At 41.7% G+C, this 18,506-nt stretch overlaps 1 long non-coding RNA gene across 1 annotated transcript in view; it reads right to left on the bottom strand.

The window, feature by feature from the left end:
- LOC146865678 (uncharacterized) overlaps positions 1 to 18,506 on the bottom strand; it is a 389,403-nt gene that overhangs the window by 40,956 nt on the left and 329,941 nt on the right. The window contains exon 2 of the long non-coding RNA XR_014976675.1: positions 13,744 to 13,855. This is a non-coding gene — a long non-coding RNA (uncharacterized LOC146865678). The remainder of the gene's footprint in view (positions 1 to 13,743; positions 13,856 to 18,506) is intronic.

The following is an 18,506-nucleotide window of genomic DNA, read 5'->3' on the forward strand; positions in this document are numbered from 1 at the left end:
TCGCCTCAGTGCAAGGCATTGATGACATGCGGCTAACACGGCGAACTAAGAGGCATATTTACAACGAGGCGATAATAAATTATCGCCGCTTTAGCGGCCGTTTTCGGCCGAAAAGCGGTGATAATTGTATCGCTATATTAGCAAGGTCACGCTAACGCGTGAAACCTTGCTTTAGCGTGGGGATTTCTAACGCCCAGCTTTGCATCTCTAATGAGATGCAAAGTGGGCGTTCCTGACCTGACAAGATAGGAGAAATGTCGCTAAGCAACATTTCTCCTATCATCAAGCCCCACGCTATGAAGCATAGCGTCAGGAAAAGTAGCGATAACACCTGTTATCGCTACTTTCCTAACACCTGCTTCAGGACTGACTTAGCCATGATATCCTATGGAAGGTGGATATCATGGCTAAGTTTGTGAGTCCATATAAACAGGGTAACGTGAGATTATCGCTGGGTTTCCAGCGATAATCTCACTTTAGCCAGTTAGCGTGAGGATTTTTATCGCTATTGAGATAAGCGTTGCTAATAGCACGCTATCTCAGCGATAAAGATCTGCGCTAGCCGGCGATAATTATCCTAGCGCTAAGTGTGCTTTGCGATAATTATCGCCGGTTGTTGTAAATATGCCCCCAAACCAGCGATAGACGGCGATAATGTAAAACGCGCTGAGCTCGTTTTGCGAGAATTATGGCTTGTGCTTGTTAATATGCCCCACTGACTTTTCGAAGTGTGTACGGATTTGTGAAGTGAAAGATGACCCCGCTGGACATCTTCCTTTTTGGGAATCATGCTTAATGACCGCAGTGGGAGCAGGCAGGGATCCTGTGCGCCCTCTATGTCTTCACAAACTGTAAACATGTTTCTTTAAATCAGCACCAATTCAATAAAGGAACGCAGGCAGTTGTTTTTGTTTGTTTTTTAAATATTTTGGGGATGCAAACACTGTTAACACTGGTCTGCCGTTTCTTGCAATCCACCATCCTTTAAGATTGTATCCAGTTACAGGTGGGGGGGTTACAAATAGCAGCAGGCCTAATAAATATTCATTAGGTTCATCTTTCAGAGGCTCCCAGTGAAGGGAGATTTGGAACGTGACCTATTAGTAACATGTTTCATTAAAAAAATCAGACCGGTCGCAAATAGTCTGTATGCAATTTGTCACCACTATCTGTGTGGCCTGTCTTTTTCTACTTCTGGGCCCTATATTCTTTGGGGCAGATTTATGAGCCCCTTGCGCCACTTTTGCGTCACTTTTCCCATGTTAAAAGTGACGCAAAAGTGGCGCAAGGGGCTCATAAATCTGCCCCTTTGTTTCTCCTCGGGAAGCACAATTTGCCTTTTGGAGAAACCCATGCATTTAAGCCCTTAGGAATTATGCTTGTGTTTCCTCCTCGTTTCACCTTCTTAGGGGAAAAATGCAAGTATTTTGAGGGTGGGAACAAGTAGCAAATTGTTGGCAAATACTCACGGACTTGCAAGTTTGTAGATATTCAGAAACTTTTAGACATGGTCTCACAAGTGAATCTCCATAAGCGCGCAAGTGCAACTTGCTTTGTTCCTACAAAATCTCTATTGCATTGGTGGAAGTTCTGCGTGAACGATTCTGCAAGGGTAAAATCCCACTCTTCCAGATTCAGACACAAAGGATAGAAAATTTGAACACATAAGTCGAAAAATGTGAACACCTAAATGGAGAATAGAATTGCAAACATGCTCAAGATGCTGGCCCGTCCAATCATATGTTTGAGGAGGGAAGCAATTATTCTGGAAGATTAAAAACCCTTGATAGCGCTGTTTTAAAACACAGAAGGAAGAAATGCAACTTAATGTATACCTGCATACATATTTCAACAATTTCTGCAAATAACAGTGATGTTTGAAAAATGAACACAAAATTATCCAGTGACTATAATAAACAAAAGCTCACCAGCATTTTTTGTTAAAGGATTTGGCCAGATTATGCCAGACAATGAAAAGGACGTATGAGGCACGACCTTCTGTCACGGCACGCTCCCTTTTCTGTTTTTTTTTTATTTCAAGTGTTTATAACCTAAGTACCAGTGCTTATCACATACCCATGAAGCTTACAGTTCAGAGAATGGACTCATTTCCTTGCCTTATGTTGCTTACTTTTTGTATGTTTCCAATTTCCAGCTGGATTATGGTCTGTGAACAGGATAACAGTTCTGATTTCGAGGTTACAACATCTATGTCCAGCGCCCATCCTTGACAGTCATGACTGATGGACTCTGTGCCAAGAGAGCCACATAATCCCTCTCTGCGAGGGAAAACGCGACAGGAGTGATTGACGTTTTCTGGTTGCCTTTCTGCTCTGGATCAGCCTAGCATTACAGGCGTGATCATGAATATCAATTATCTGAAGGAACTTCTCTGCCTTTTCCCAAACCGCAGATGGCGGCTAAATGAAAATCGAATGCGATAGATGCTTACTACTATTTGATGCTCCATGCCTCCCTTTAATCGCCAAAACCAGACAATTGACCCCATTAGGATCGCCAGGTCAGATAATACAGAAACACTATGCTATGGGGAAAACTGGATTGAGAGACTGTGATCCATCTCCTGTCCATCCGAACAATAGTCACGCAAAGCCCAGTGGAGTGGCAGTGAGGTGTAATTTGCTGTCCAACTACAAGGCAGCGTGCTGCAATGGACGCATGTAACCTTCTGACATGTGCATGGGCTTCTCTGACAGCTTACTGGAATGGTTTGCCTCATTCCCTTCAAACAGCAACAATCAGTCCAAATGGATGCCTTTAGGTCACCACCACTCACAGACCTGCAGAGCTTCAATCCTTCATGATTGGAGCCACTAGAGATGCTACTAGCCAGGCAAGAATCAAACTTCACCAATATGTGGATGTCATGTAACTTTATGTAAAGGCATCCTCCACAAGTGGTGAACAACTCAAACAATGCCTGCGCCACATTAAATAAGGGAAAACACCATCTAGCTACAATGGCCCTTCTTATCCCATCAGATGCCTGTCCAAATTACAACTGTACTAAATCTGTGTGCTGCTCGTTCGGTGTTATTACCATTACAAGGGGGATGAGTAGTAAACAGAAGAGTAGATACTTCTACGCCACTCCAGTGGAGAAAGCAACAAGAGATCTTTTTGCCTCAATGAGTCTGGCACCTTCATGGAAGATATTCCAAATTGGCTAAAACGATTTACAAAAACCTACTCTTTCTTCCACTGAGTTGAGATCACAAATGCATATCTGCATGAAAATTACCTTAATGGTGTATAACACAGATCATGTCGTAAGGCCATGAACCTATTATGGGAAAATAAAGCAATATACTGAAATCTCGAAGCAGGACAATTAAAAGATAGGGGCCTATTCAGAAAGGTATTTTCAACTGTAAACGTTATGTTTACAACCGGAAATACCTAATTTAAGCTTTCCAGGAATTTACTGAGTCATTACTGGCAGGCTTAAATGGATTTAATACTGTGTGTGGATTTGCCTGCAACAAGTTTGGTGAATTTCACTGTAGTCCCCCCATCCCACCAAGGGGTGGAAGGTGGATGTTACAACCATGCTTATACATCTAGTTTCTGGGCACAAACTCTGATACAACTTCTTTCCCACTGTAGAAATGGTGAGAAAGTAACTTCAGGCAAAGGTTGAAGTGTAGGCAGTGGCGGCCGGCATGGATCTGGGGTGGTGAGTGGGGGAAAGATGGTTGTAAAATATAATAATAAAATAAACATGCCTCTTCGCCGCGTCTCTCCTCCGTCGTCGCTGCATCTCTCCTCTGTCTTCTTGCTGCGTCTCTCCCATCCAGGAACAGGAAGCACATTCATGCTACCCTTGCTAATCACAATGCTGAAATGCAGGGTTGGGATTTGTCTGAGCACCGTGATTCAGCGTTCAGCCAGGGAATGAGAGCCTGGGCATGTTTTCCACCCAGGCTGTAATACAGCCAGGGTGGAGAACATGCAAAGTACTCATGACTGTTTGGCCGGCTCAAGAAGGCCGACTAATCAGCCATTTCTCACTTACAGTGTGCTCACCACTCCTCCCCGCTGCTCTGAGAGCAGAGCAGCCCACCCCCCCCCCTTAAAGATGCAGCAGTGAAAGCAGCAATGAAAGCAGTGGAGTGATGCTCCTCCGCTTTAGCAGAAGAGCAATCACTGGGTGTAGGGCAATAGCTTTCTTCTCAGTAGTATACCTGGAAACATGCACCGTGAGTAGGTTTCCTGGCATACTTCAGGGAATGTTTGAGAATTGAAAACATTGGTGCCAGCAACACAATGAAATACACCCACATTGAAGAGGTAACCTGGACTGAACACCACTGTATCTGCTTCGTCATCTCAGAACCCCTCAACACCCCCACCTCCATCGCCAGCGAAACACGGTGCAGCTGGTCCAAGGTATTAGAACATTGCTGGACCAACATCCTCAAATCCCACCTATCCACCACCACGGAGGGCACAGAACAAGCAGTGGACAACTTCACAAGCTGAAATGAAGGGGCACCCCTACTGGTTCATGGAAGAACTAAAAACCCAGAAACACAACTGCAGACAGACTGAAAGAAGATGGAGCACCAGTTAGACCTTCGAGGACCAAATATGCTTCAAAGCTGCCCTCAACCGCTACCACCAGCTCCTGAAAAACACAAAGAAGAAAACCCTAGCCACCCACATCAATGACAGCTCCAACAACTCCAAGGAACTCTTCAACATAGTCAAAGAATTCACCACCCCTTCAGCAACAAACAAAACAACATGAACCCTTGCAAGATCTCTGCAACACCCTGTAGGTCTTTGTCCACAACAAAATCAACACCATCTATCAAGACTTCGTACTCCAACCCCTGCCGCAGACAGCATCAACTTCCTCATGCCGACCTATGCCCACCCCCACCAGCTCACTTCGTGGAACCCCCTCATCGAAAGGGAAACAGCTACCATCATGAGATCCATCCATTTCGGAGCCCCAGAAGACCCCTACACCCACCATGCCCTTCAACCTTGGCAATCATCTCATCAGCAAAGAACTCACCAAGGTACTCACCTCCTCGATCACCACAGCCCACTTCACCCAGAATTGGAAACAACATGCCGATGTGAAGCCTTTGCTGAAGAAGGCATCCGTGTACCCAGGAGACCTGTAGAATTAATGTCCCATTGTCCAGAGGATGCAATGGGGGCAAGCCAGGGTGAGGTATACGGATCTGAGTTTCCTGGTGGGCTTGTGAAAGGTCATCCATTGGTTCAGGTACGTGGATCCTTCATTGCATAATGCTCTGTATGCATGGGTAGGTACCTTGTACTAGCATCTCTTCATGACTGGAGTTTCCTGAGGTGGGGGGATATGTGCATCCAACTGGGGAGGTTGAGGATGAGCCTGGATTGTCTTGAGCTTCTTCATGAGTTGGGCTGTTATTCCTATGTAGAGGGAGTTGCCGTAGTTGAGTCTCCTGGTGACAAGAGCCTGCTTGAAAGTTCACCTGGTGTTGGTTGGGAGCTATCTGAACACTTTCTTGAGAGTACGAAGCATGAGGAAGCAAGCAGTGGAGATGGCGCTGACTTGCAACTTCATGGATAGGTGGTTGACGAGGATGATGCCGAGGTTGTGGGTGTGTTCAGTGGGTATCAGGGTTGGGTTCAACTCTGGGGGCCACCACTCCTTGTTCCAGTGTGTGTCCTTACCTTTCCAAATGATGAGTACTTCTATCTTGTCGGTGTTGAGTTTGAAACAGTCGTGGTTCATCCAGTCGGCAACATATTTTATGTTTCTTTGAAACTTGTCTTTGATGGTTCTTGGATTGTAAGTCAGAGAGAGGATGATTTGGGTTTCATTGGTTTAGGAGACGATGTTGAGTCTGTGGCTTTGACAATGTTGGCCAGGGGGGCCATGCATATATTAAAGAGGCTTGCACTGAGATATGAGCCTTGAGGTACCCCACAGGTGATGTTCTTTGGGAGCGAGGAGTAGGGATGGAGGATGATTTTCTGCATTCTTCCTGTGACGTATGATGTGATCTACTTGAGGATGCTCCTTGGATTCCGATCTGATGGAGCCTGTTGATTAATGTGTGGTAGGATACAGTGCTGAAAGCTGCTGAGAGGTCGAGGAGGATGAGGCCCACTCTTTCTCTCTGGTTTAGCAGCATTCGAATGTCATCTGTGACTGCGACTAAAGCTGTCTCTGTGCTGAGGTTTGCTCTGAAGCCTGACTGGGAGGGGTCCAGGAGGTCATGGTTCTCCAGATGACTGATAAACTGGATGTTAATTTTGTTCTTGATTAACTTGGCTGGGAAGGGGAGCAAAGAGATGGGACTGGAGGAAGAGCTTCAAGAACCAAGGGACTGGAAATTTGTAGAAGAACTCTGGAGCAAGGAAATGCATCCATAGGACTGAGAAGTGTTACAATGCAGGGAGAAAAAGGAATAATGGCCTTTTATACTTAAAAACAGCACGTACCTCACAATAAAACAGCATAGTGCCTTATTGGATTGGTAATCAGCACTTAACTCATGAGGAAACTCCATCTTGGATTGTGCTGCCTATTTCCCAGGAATCCATACTAGAGGATTCTAGGAAGCAGAACTAACATGAAAAGGCTGATGGCATTCTCCTATCCGGCCCTCCAAAAGCGAAGAATGTGTGCAGGGTAGATTGTGCTGGTGGGCCAGTCCCTGTGAGATAAGTCTGCAGGTAGAACACAATGGCCTGCTAGCCTCTCCTCTGCTCAGCCTGCACTCTGCAAGCCTCACGTCTTGCCCACCTGAGGTTGGCTCCAGAGTTGCCGCAGGGCGTGACACTGAAGCACCTCTGAATATCTCCTTCCAAAGTTAAACAATATGTTCTCTAAAGAGACCTTTGCAGCAACCACCAAGGTTGGCTGGAAGTTCCAAAATGTTGCTTCTCTACAGGCAGACAGGGATGTTCGTACCCAGTTCAAACTCCCCTTATCAGGAACAACCAGTTCGATTCACTTTCTGACTTCAGGAAAAAGAAGTTTATTTGGTTAATAGACTTAAGATCAGCACTAAGAGATCTCTGAAGTAGCAAACACTTTACAAATATAATCAGCCAGTCACTGAAGACTACTTACTTTAGAACGTCTAGAAATAATGTTTATGAATATTTAGAGATCAAATAACTGTGCGTGAGCAATTTATATTAAAACTTGCAGTCCATATATAATTTCTCTGGAGATAAGTACATATACATATTTGCAGGTCATCCTCTTTGGAGTATGTTGAGTTGCAGCAAGCTTTATTTTTACCCAACTTCCTGATTTATTCCCAGGAACATTCTATTAGTAAGTCATTATGGGAAGATTTTGATAGATTCCAATAAAGATTAACCTTTCGTTTTGTTTTTTCCCAATATCCAATCCACTGTAGATATTTCAGGTCACACAAAAACCTCATAATATTCAACCCCTGCAGAGGAATTCTCAACAAGCTGTATCCACAATCATAGGTTACAGTCCATTTTCTTTGTTCTCTTAGGAGATGGCTATCTAAAATGTTTTAAAATCTTAACATTGACATATTTGGAAAACGTCTTCAACATAAGGAAGCAATATTGTTCAACACAGGATTACAACATCCACTGCAGAAGGTCATACAATCAGTTTCTGCTACCATTGATGACAGATCCTTGTGATCAGTTGTACTATTTAACTGTTGTGAAAATGTGTTGCCAGAAGGGACCTTAACAATCTCTTTGATTGAAAGCAATCTTGAGTATCAATGTTGGAATTGGTCTGTGATGTTTATACTTATATTTAAACCCTATTTTTAACAACGGAGATGTTTTGGAGGTGTTTTTTTCCAAAATGATTTTAGGAATTACCATTGTAAAATTGATTCTGGTAGGAATATAGGACTTCGCCAACAAGATCTTAATTTACTTAAAAGTTTAATTCACAATGTTGCCTTTGTATATGTTCATATTTATTTACATTTCTCTATCATGCAGTATACTACTGATGTGGTAGACTTGATTTTCAATATGGACTTCCACATCAAGACAGCATCATATATATAATAAAGTCTTCTGCTTTGCTATAGTACTGATTTTTAGTGTTTGCCAAATGTCTGGAGGAATGCACCTCCTGTAGTACTCTTTTATGTTCTCTTCCATGACTTTGGAATTTGGTGCCAAAACTTCTAAAATGGAAATAAAATGGGAATATTTGAGGATTTTTCATATACAGTTAGTGCAGATAGAAAGGACTGTGCCCTTTTGAACTTTTGCTTATAGGGAGTTGGACTAATTCACAAATGTAAGGCTATGTAAAAGAGTACTCATAAATGCTTTTTGAGTTAACTAGTCCCAGCAGTTAAACATCACTTCCAACCATCACACAGATTGAACTTTCCAATTGATTTGAGGCTTTATCAACAGTGGACATATATACAGGAGAAAGGAAAGCCTTTCTGAGGATGTCAAGAGCTAACCAAAAGAGCCATTTATACAAAGAAGTCAGGTTGATGATAGGAGAGATTACAATATTGAAACTTTTATTGAAATACCTAGCCAAAGTGATATCTATCCCCCCTTCCTCTCAACACAACAAAAGTACCCTATAACACTTGTACTAATTCTACCCCCATGACCTGCAACAAATGGCCTAATAGCAGTGAAATTTTGGCTCTTCAAGACGAGAACCAGGAGGTGGAATAAGACTGCAGAAGAAGGCGAGACAAGACGAGAATGGCAGCTGTACCTAACCCACTGAATTATATGAATTCTTATCCCAAGGTGAAAATTTTAGTTTCAGCTCTCCCAGCCCATGAGAGCGTCCAGTGTGAAATATTCACTTAGAGAGCAATTTAGACAATACAAAATGGGAACCCAAGAAATGCCATGGCGGTGGACCCCAATAAGAAAAAAGAAAGTTTATATGATCAATGTAGCTAAACTCCCAAGGGGCTCAAGGAAAGATGAGGACTTGCTGATTAACAAGACAATTGACTGGGTCAGATATACTTACCATTGGTATTCATTGAGCCGCTCTGACATTCTGTCTGCGGAGTGCAACATGCAATGGCTATATCAAACTAATGCTCAGGAGAGATGAATTTGTAGAGGGGCTCATTGGGCTGGATCTCCAGACACTACCAAGTGAAGGCATTCATATTCAATTCAAGTATTGTCCCCCAGTTCTCTTTGCTAACAAGCGAATTAGTAGTGTCAAAAAGTCTCCCGCTCAAGCTGCCGATGTCGGCCTTATGCACGACCAGGAGGATTGGCAACAGGCTGCCGCACATCCAGAAGTGGGGGAAGATTACCCACTTTGTCACTTATTCATTTCTGACTGCTAATGCTGCTATCATTTTGACTAGAGGGAATGAAAACATATCTATCCACGTAACAGACCTCCCCCTCGATCTTTGTATTCTATACTCCCAAAATCCTGTGATGCCCACAGAGATCACTAGTACTCCAACACTAACTGACTCCAGTTCCAATTTAAAAGTCATCTCTCGGGGGGTAGCAGGATTGAAATTCAAACTCACTGGCCCTAGTTGGGGGGCTTCATTGAGAACTTTGATATATGTATACTCCAAGAAACATGGTTGACTTCACCCGCCTATAGGATGGCTACTGCAGCTTTGACATTGATGCCATCATGAAAGAATGGGGCAGGCTGGCAGAGGGCCTTTTAATATGGGTTAGAATCACACTTGCATGCATCACAAAGCAATCAGCTATTGAATCATAAGATCTTCTTGGCTTCTGACTTACCAGCCAAAGGGACTTAACTCTTTTTTTCAGTTTGAGAAAGCTTTATTAATGAATATAAAGGTGTCAACAAAGAGTACATAGTAGTGGCCTCATAACAAAATATCCAAAGTAAACATATTTGCGAATATACGAATCAGACTTATACATGACAACATATGAGATGCAAATAATACACATGAAATTCAATTTTAGCACTTGCATCAAGAAATATTGTAACTGGTGACCATAAATCCAAACGTTTTGTTGCCAAATTGATAGGGTAAACAAAAGCAGTATCTAACCTATGGTTGTGGCAAACAGCGTACCACCAGGCTGTATAAGAAATTTTGGTGAAATCTTTACAATTTATAGTGATTTGTTGAAAAGCAACAGCTAATAACAGGTTGAGAATTTTAACATTAAACGTCATGTTTTCCCAAACAGGTGAAAGGCTTCCTAGGAATACATTGGTGAAGGAGAAGGGAAGCTTAGTGTCAAAAATTAAGTTGACTTGAGTCCATACTTGTTTCCAGAGGCTACATACAGATTCACAAGAGAACAACATGTGGAGTAAATCGGGGTTAGGAGATAAACATGTCCAACAAACATCTGATACAGTTGAAAAATTTTGTTTAAAACATGCGGTGATAATAAAAGTCTACTATATACAAAAAACAGTTTTTGCGTTGTGTTTGCAGCCCTGGATGATTTGCGTAATTTAATCCATAAGCTCTTCCATAAAGAGAGTGGCCAAAAGGTCTGGAAATCGTGTTCTCATGCTACCTCTATTTTAGACTTCTGCCTAATAGTATCTGTACCTTGAAGAAAACCATAAATAGTGGAAGCTTTAGGTGTGGTTTTTATCATGGTATGCAATTGTGAAGGGGAGTCAGTATCGTTAGAAATATTGGGCATGCTGGATATTTGGGTGTAAGTAGTCATCACTGCTTTCTTTAAGATATTATATTTAGGAAGAAATGAAGTAGGTAGGTTAAACAAGTGACTAAGGGAGGAAACGGATAGAAAGACTGATTGGGAGAATAATTGATTAACTCAAATTAATCCTCTCTGTCTCCAAGTTTTCCAATAAAAGGTTTTGTTGTGAATGAGCAAGCTTTTATTGTGCCAAATGGTTGAACCAAGAAAGGAATCCATAGTGTGTTGTTGAGGTGGAGATGACGGTTGGAGAAGTTTAGAGGTCAATTTAATTATGGGGGTAGAAAAAGTCTGCTGTTTGTGTGAGAAGTTAATGGTGTCCAAACGTCCCCACCAAGATAAATAGAGGGGGTGCCATTTAGTGGTTAGATCTTTGAGCTTTTGAATGCATTTATTCATACATAATGCTACTGTATCTGAAATGTGAGGTGTAATGAAAAATCCTAGATATTTAATGTGATTAGGACTCCATGTAAAATTCGAGGCACTAAAATCTGGTTTAAAAGTATATTTGGTTAAGGGCAAAATTTCGCATTTATCATTGTTTAGCTTATAACCAGAGATAAGGGAATACGATTGAACTTCAGCTAGAAAGACAGGAATTGATTCGCTTTTGTTAGATTTAAAAAGCAAGATATCGTCAGCATAAGCTGCGAGTTTAATATGGTAATTGGTCATTTGGAAGCCACGTATATTTGGGTTGTGGCGTAATTTAGAGAGGAAAGGTTCCAGATCTAGATTAAACAAAAAGGGAGATAAGGGGCAACCCTGCCGAACTCCTCTACCTAAGTCAAAGAATGAGGCAACCAAACCATTGGCGCAGACTGCAGCTCGGGGATTAGAATAAAGAAGAGAAATCAAAGATATAAATTTAGGGCCAAAGCCAAACCATTTAAGAGTGTAAAACAGGTAAGTCCACTCAACCCTGTCAAACGCTTTTTCCGCGTCCAATGCGACCGCTGCCAAGGAGTGCTTTAGACGGGAAGATTTGGACAAGATGTTAAAAAGAAGCCGGGCATTATCTGTAATAAAACGTCCCTTAACAAAGCCAGACTGTTCCTTTCCCAATAAATTTGGTAGGTAGGAATCCAATCTAATAGCTAATGCTTTGGAAAAGATTTTGCAATCAATATTGACCAGGGAGATGGGTCTATAATTCTTACAAAATCTAGAGTCTTTGCCTTCCTTAGGAATAAGGCAAATATGTGCCTCAGAAAAGGATCCAGAAGATTTATTTAGAGAACTTAAAAAATGTGTTAAAGAGTGCAGTTTAGGTAGAAGAAGTTAGGAAAAATGTAAGTAAAATTCAACGGTAAAACCGTCCGGACCCGGTGCTTTATCTTTTTTAAGATGTTGAAGTGCAGATAACAGTTCCTGTTGTGTAATATCTGACTCCAAGGAAGACAAGTCCAGAAACGGAGGTGGGGTTTTGGTATATTAGAAAAAAAACTGTGTTAAGGAATATTCAGTGGGTTGTGTTTCAGATGAGTATAGAGATTTGTAAAAGAGGGAGAATTCACTTAGAATTTCAGCATCCTTAAATTTTAAATTCGAATCAGTGTCATATATCGATTTTATGTTTATCTTATTGTGTCTGATCTTTAAATAGTTAGCCAGTATTCTGCCAGCTTTGTTTTTCCTTCCATAAAACTTTGCACTAGATTTTAACAAATACAGTGAAGCATCATCAGTCGACTTTTTGTTAAATTGCAATTTAGCATTTATAAGAGCTGTTAGGCAATCCTTTGAGTGTGAAGTGTAATAAGAATGCTCTAACCTCTTGATATCTTGGAGGAGGGTTTTAGTATGGAGGCGAGCAGTTCTACGCTGTAATACTAATGATAAAATCTCTAGCCGAGGATTTATAAGCATCCCATATGGTTGAAAATGGCATATGTTCAGTGCAATTTAAATCAAAATACTCATTAAAAAAATTAGTGAAAGAAACAGTAAATTCTGGATTTAAAAGAAGAGCATTATTAAAACGCCATCTCTTGGGAATGGAGGATTTGCGTAAAATATCAATGCCAATCGAAACAGGAGCATGGTCTGAGATTAAAATGGGACCAATTTCTGCATGCGTGAGCGTTTGAGATATGTTGTGGGAGACAAAAAAAATCGATTCTAGATTGGGTATGGTGAGTGGGGGAGTAGAAAGTATATTTGCTGGTAGTTGGATTACGCAAACGCCAAGCATCCAGAAGTTTGTGTTGAGAAATGGTGTGTACAAAGGATTTATGTGGTTTATTAGGAACAAAGGGAAAACTAGAATTTCTGTTTACAAATGGATCAAGAACCTGGTTACAATCGCCAGCTAATATAAAATTATCCTTCATGGAATGTGTAATTTGCTTGGCCAATGTGGACCAAAAAGAGGGTTCACCACATGTGGGGGCATAAACGTTAAGAAGGGAAACAGAAACATCTTCTAACAACAGTTTGACAATCAGCCATCTACCATCATTATCAGACTCTTGCGACAAAAATAAAAATGAAAGTGGCTTACGACAAAGTATCATTACTCCGTTGCATTTCCCATCACCTGGAGATGAGAAAACATCCCCCACCCACCCTATTTTCAATTTTGATGATTCAGTGTCTGTTAGATGAGTTTCTTGCAAAAACACCAAGTCAGCATTAAGTTTAGCTAAATGAGTGAGAACTCTCTGTCTTTTGATAGAAGAGTTTAGACCCCTAACGTTCCATGAAATGAATTTCAATGACATGAATAATCAAAAACGGAATGGATCACAACTTTGAGGCAAAAATCTAATTCGTAATAACAACCTTGTATAGTAATAAGAAGGAGTAGAGAAAGTTGGAATAAAGATAAGAGTATAGAGAAAAGAGAGATATAAAATACGAAAAACAAAGGCCACGTATATGAAACGAAGTTAGCAAAAGAGCGAAGAATAGGAGTGATGGTAATATGATGAGGAGATAAGAAGCAAGATATAGTGAATAGTAGAGTAAGAAGTAATATTATATAAAAGAGAGAAAAAGACTGGATGAGATTATAGAAGACACCTAAAGCGAGAAAGACAAAACAAAAAACAAAAGACAAAACTAAAGACATACCTACACTAAGCGAAGAAGAAAGTGAGGGGAGGTGGAACCACGTGGAGCAGACGAAACATCCAATGAGGACTGGACCGGACTGTGGAGGGAACATGCCCCCACATAAATGTAACTGTGAAAGTAAGAAGAAGTGAAATTACAAAATTAACTCTGGCTTATATACTAAACGCAAACAAAGGAGAAACAAGCACTTGTAATGTTAATTAGCAATGCCTAGGATATAACTAGCATGAAGAATCAATAAAAACGTATAATGGCATGGATATTATAATCATTAAGAAAGTAACAACTTAAGTAAGGGACCCAAATAGATCAAGTTCCATGTGAGGAAGACGGTCTTGAAGAATCCATGAGATCTGTCGTGTGAGCATTGATGAAGCTTTGCAGACGTACTGGATCATCATATGAAGTTGTTTTGTTATTATAGGTGACTTTAAACAAGCATGAATGGAATAAACCATATCTGGCACCCATGGACCGAAGAGCTGGTCACATGTCAAGGAAGGCTTTACATCTCTGGAGTAATCCTGTGTAAAGAATAATGTAGCACCAGACCAAGAGACCTTCTGAAGAGCTTTGGTAGCAGTTAGAGTTTTGAACAGGTCTGTATACTCCAAAAAGTATAAGATGACTCCTCTTGGTCTCTGTGGAGTTGACGTAGTGATTTTAATACGGCCTAGTCTGTGAGCACGTTGTATGTTCAGTGTGGTATCTTCTGGTAAGTGAATAATCTTAGGAAGGAAATAGGATCCGTACCTTTGACCCCCTCTGCCAGGTTGTAAATACGCATGTTGTTTCCCCTATTTCAATTTTCAAGGTCTTCAACTTGTTTTTGTAGGGTGATACTTGAGAGTGTAAGGAGGTAGCGCACTTGGTGGTTTCCTGAAAGGTTGGAACACTCTGTTCCAGCGACGGCCCGTATAGGGCGCGTTACCGGGGCGGTGACGTGGGGCAGAGGAGGGGCAGGGTGGGGGGCTACAAAATGCGGCATACGGCCGATTGCAGGTCAGTTACGAAAAAATAAAGAAAAATAATTTTGTTACGCGCGCTGCATCGCATTCGACGATGCTGCGCACGCAACGAAATTCGTTTTCTTTATTTTATTCGTAACTTACCTGCAATCGGCCGTATGCCGCATTTTGCAACCCCCCACCCTGCCCCTCCTCTGCCCCACATCACCGCCCCGGTAACACGCCCTATACGGGCCGTCGCTGCTCTGTTGTACATTTGTAAGTCTGGCATCCAACTGCGACCAGTTGTTAGAGAGAATTTGTAATTTGGTGTTTGTTTCCTCCACAAATGGTCTGAGGGCCATTATTTCCTATAACAATAATTCCATTGAGACTGGAGAAGTTGATTTGGGTGGCGAAGGGGGGTCTTTTTTTAAGAGTTTCACATTCGATTTTCCTGCTGGTATCTGTGTAGGTTCTATATCTGTGTCACACTGGTCTGGTGCAAGGAGTCCCAAACTGTCCAATTTAGAGAATTCTGAAAAAACTTCAGAGTTTTTGATGAAAACGTGTTTAGGTTTTGGAGTAGCAGAGAGGGTGCCTTTTGTTCTTCCCATGAAACTGTAGTAGAAAAAGTCCAGAGGGCATACACAGACTTCAAAAATAAAAATAGGCTAAGAGGGAAAAATATAGCTGAAGAGGTATGCAATGAGGCAAAACACCGTCTTAAAAATAAATAAGGGAAGCAGACCGAAAGGTGGTGGGTGTTTGTATAAAGTAAGAGTCTGTTCAGTCACCACCACAGAATAAGCCGTTAAATTGCTGGAAGAAGCACTGTGAAGCATTTTTAAACAAATTTGTGGGGTGGAAGAGTGTCCGCTAAGGAAGAACAATTCCAACAAAACCTCTCAAAGTAGTGTAATTAAGCTAGTATGTCATTTATTCGTGCTGAAATAATGTCATCAAGAGACTCAAAATGGAGGGCGGAAAGGCGACTGCAACCACATCATCCACATCATCCCAGCCTCTATATAGAGGTGAAGTAAAACTGGGCTACTACACCGCCATATACCACTTGCAAAAAGAAAAAGGGACGCAGCTGCGACACAAATGTACAATGTTAGCATTGCTTGGCACACAGAGTTGACAACACTGATAACTCTAGAGGCTTGTCTGGACAATGGCACCCTTACCTGCTATTCATTGATAGTGGGGCATATTAATATGAAGTTCGAGCCTCTGGAGTAGGTGAACAGTATTTTTGAACTGACTGACAGTGAAATGGCTGTACCTCTATCGGAGCTACCATTGATCAAGAACAGGTCGGCCACATTCCTCCAGGTGACTGCCCTTACTTTGTCCCACAATCTCAGATCATACAACAGCCATACTACTTCTGATAAAGAAGGGTTACACAAATACAACAGATACCAGCAGAATACACTACATTCTTCTTGACACTCATCTATGGTTCCCCCTGAGTGATATGACGATAGCAGAAAGAACGGCCCTTGACTTGACCTTGGATGGGCTAATTAACATGAATCAGAGTCGCACATCCCATATGGTTGACCCATACATTGAGCTGAACAACAACAAGAGAGCTGTTAAGTAGGCGAACATGTCACAAAATCCTTAAACATCAGCCAATATATATAATTAAGTGACAGAGGACATGGACGAAATGCATATTGCCATTAATACTTTGATGACTGGCCAAGTGTCCAGTGGTCTCAGGCTGTCTGTGCAGTACATTATATAGGTTTGCTGCCATTGGAGAGTTTTTTAGTAGGACTGGTAGGCCGATGGCTCCGCAGGGGCATAGCAACAACAAAAACGTATGATTTGATTCGGATTGCAAACAAGCAAAGAACTACCTCTTTTCAATATTGAAAAGTAAACACAAACTACGTATAAAGAAATCAAGAGCTAGCGACAAACGTTCCCAACCTGTAAGTAAGTTGAAATGGGAGAACGAAATATGAGGTAAAACTGCTTGGGGCAACAACGTGCAATAATAATAGTTTTCTTTGGTACACGGTTGCCAAAGGATGCAACATTGTTATTAAAAGTATGGAGATGCACATTCAAACAGAGATCTGGTTCAGCAACTTTTGTGATCTTTATTCAAGCCCCACTGCTGCATCCAACCACATTATTCCCCATGAAATGGGTACAAGCCCCGACAAAGTAGTTGGATTGGTATTTTCCCTGAATGATGCCATAGTAGCCATACACAAAACAAAAAAAAGCCAAAATGCCTGGCTCTAACTTATTCCCTGGGGGCTTTCTTTCATAGGCGTACATCTTACTTCAACATTCTATGCAATACAATTACTATAGGCTCATTGACTCCAAACACATGGTAAGATTTCGTGATTGTACCTCTCTAAAAAATGGGCAGAAAACAGAATTCTCCAAATTATTTGCCGATTAGCATCATTGATAATTAGCAAAACAGTTTTTTGTATGTACATTTTAGCCAAAATGCATGATTGGATGTTGCAAGTAAGCTTTAGAGAAAACGTTAGGGCCTCATTTATGAAAAGTGATGCATCACTGAGAGAAAACAGCGATGCGTCACTTTTCATTGCGCCCTCCTTGCGACACCAATGATGCGTCATATTTACAGTATGACGCATCATGTCGCAAGGAGTTACAAATACGTCAGTATTTCTGACGTATCTGTAGCTGCAAAAATGACGCATTGCTGGAGTGTGTCTCAAAAGTGACGCAACTCCAGCAATGGGTCATTACACATGGGCAAGTCCCATATGAAATGTGCCTGCGTCAGTCTTACGCCTGCCATGCGGCAGGCGTAACTATTGACGCATTTGCATCCTAAAAGTGGTGCAGTGAAATCTTATAGATTTCACGGTGTCACTTCTACGACCCTTTCTTGCGTCGGAACGCCCCCGCTGCATATATTATACCTGGTGAAGGTATAATGTAGCGCAGGGGTTTACAAAGTGACGCATCTACCTAGATGCGTCACTTTGTAAATATGACGCAACATGGCGCATTTATTACACTGCTGGTGCGTCACTAAAAGTGACGCACCGACTGCGTAAAACTGATGCAAGGGCTCATAAATAAGCCCCTAAGTACGGTGGACCAGATATTTCATTTGGCACTATTGCTCTGGAAAACGGTGGTCCACCACAAGAGGCATATTTATGTTGCATTTATAGATCTTAGGGCAGCCTTTGAGCTGATCCCCAGGAACAAACTGTGGCAAGTACTAAAGCACCTGGAGAATGCAGAGCTACTAATAACTATCCTGATTAGATTGCACACAGGGAACTATGCTCAAGTAAGATGGGGAAAGGATGGGGTGGTGATCGACCACATTAATGTTAATAGGGGTGTCATGAAGGGGTGTGTGTTGGCATCAACACTGTTTTGTTTATATATCAATGGTGCACTTGAATAGCTAAAATCATGTTGTAATGACTTCCCAAAATTGGCAGGGGGGGGTGGAATAAGCGCCCTTCTGTATACCTATTGATCTGTCACACACCAATGGGTCTACAGGCTCTCTTGGATCGTTTTTCTGATTTTTGTGATAACATCGGCCTAGAAATCAACCTGTCCAAATCCAAATACATGTTTTTCAAACCTCCTAAAACATTGAAGTGGGTTATGAAACTGGGTGAGAGGGCCGGGTGTTCCAAATATTTTGGGATTTTCTTGTAGGGCAAACAAATTAACCAATCCCAGTTGTCTCTTCAGGGCAATGCAACAGTGGTCCTTAAGCTTTACAGGGCCACCTCCTCTAGACTCAATTGCCTGCACTAGAGGTGTATCATGGCC

This window comes from Triturus cristatus, chromosome 2_1, assembly GCF_964204655.1.
Source record: "Triturus cristatus chromosome 2_1, aTriCri1.1, whole genome shotgun sequence".
In the NCBI taxonomy this organism is placed as follows: Eukaryota; Metazoa; Chordata; class Amphibia; order Caudata; family Salamandridae; genus Triturus; species Triturus cristatus.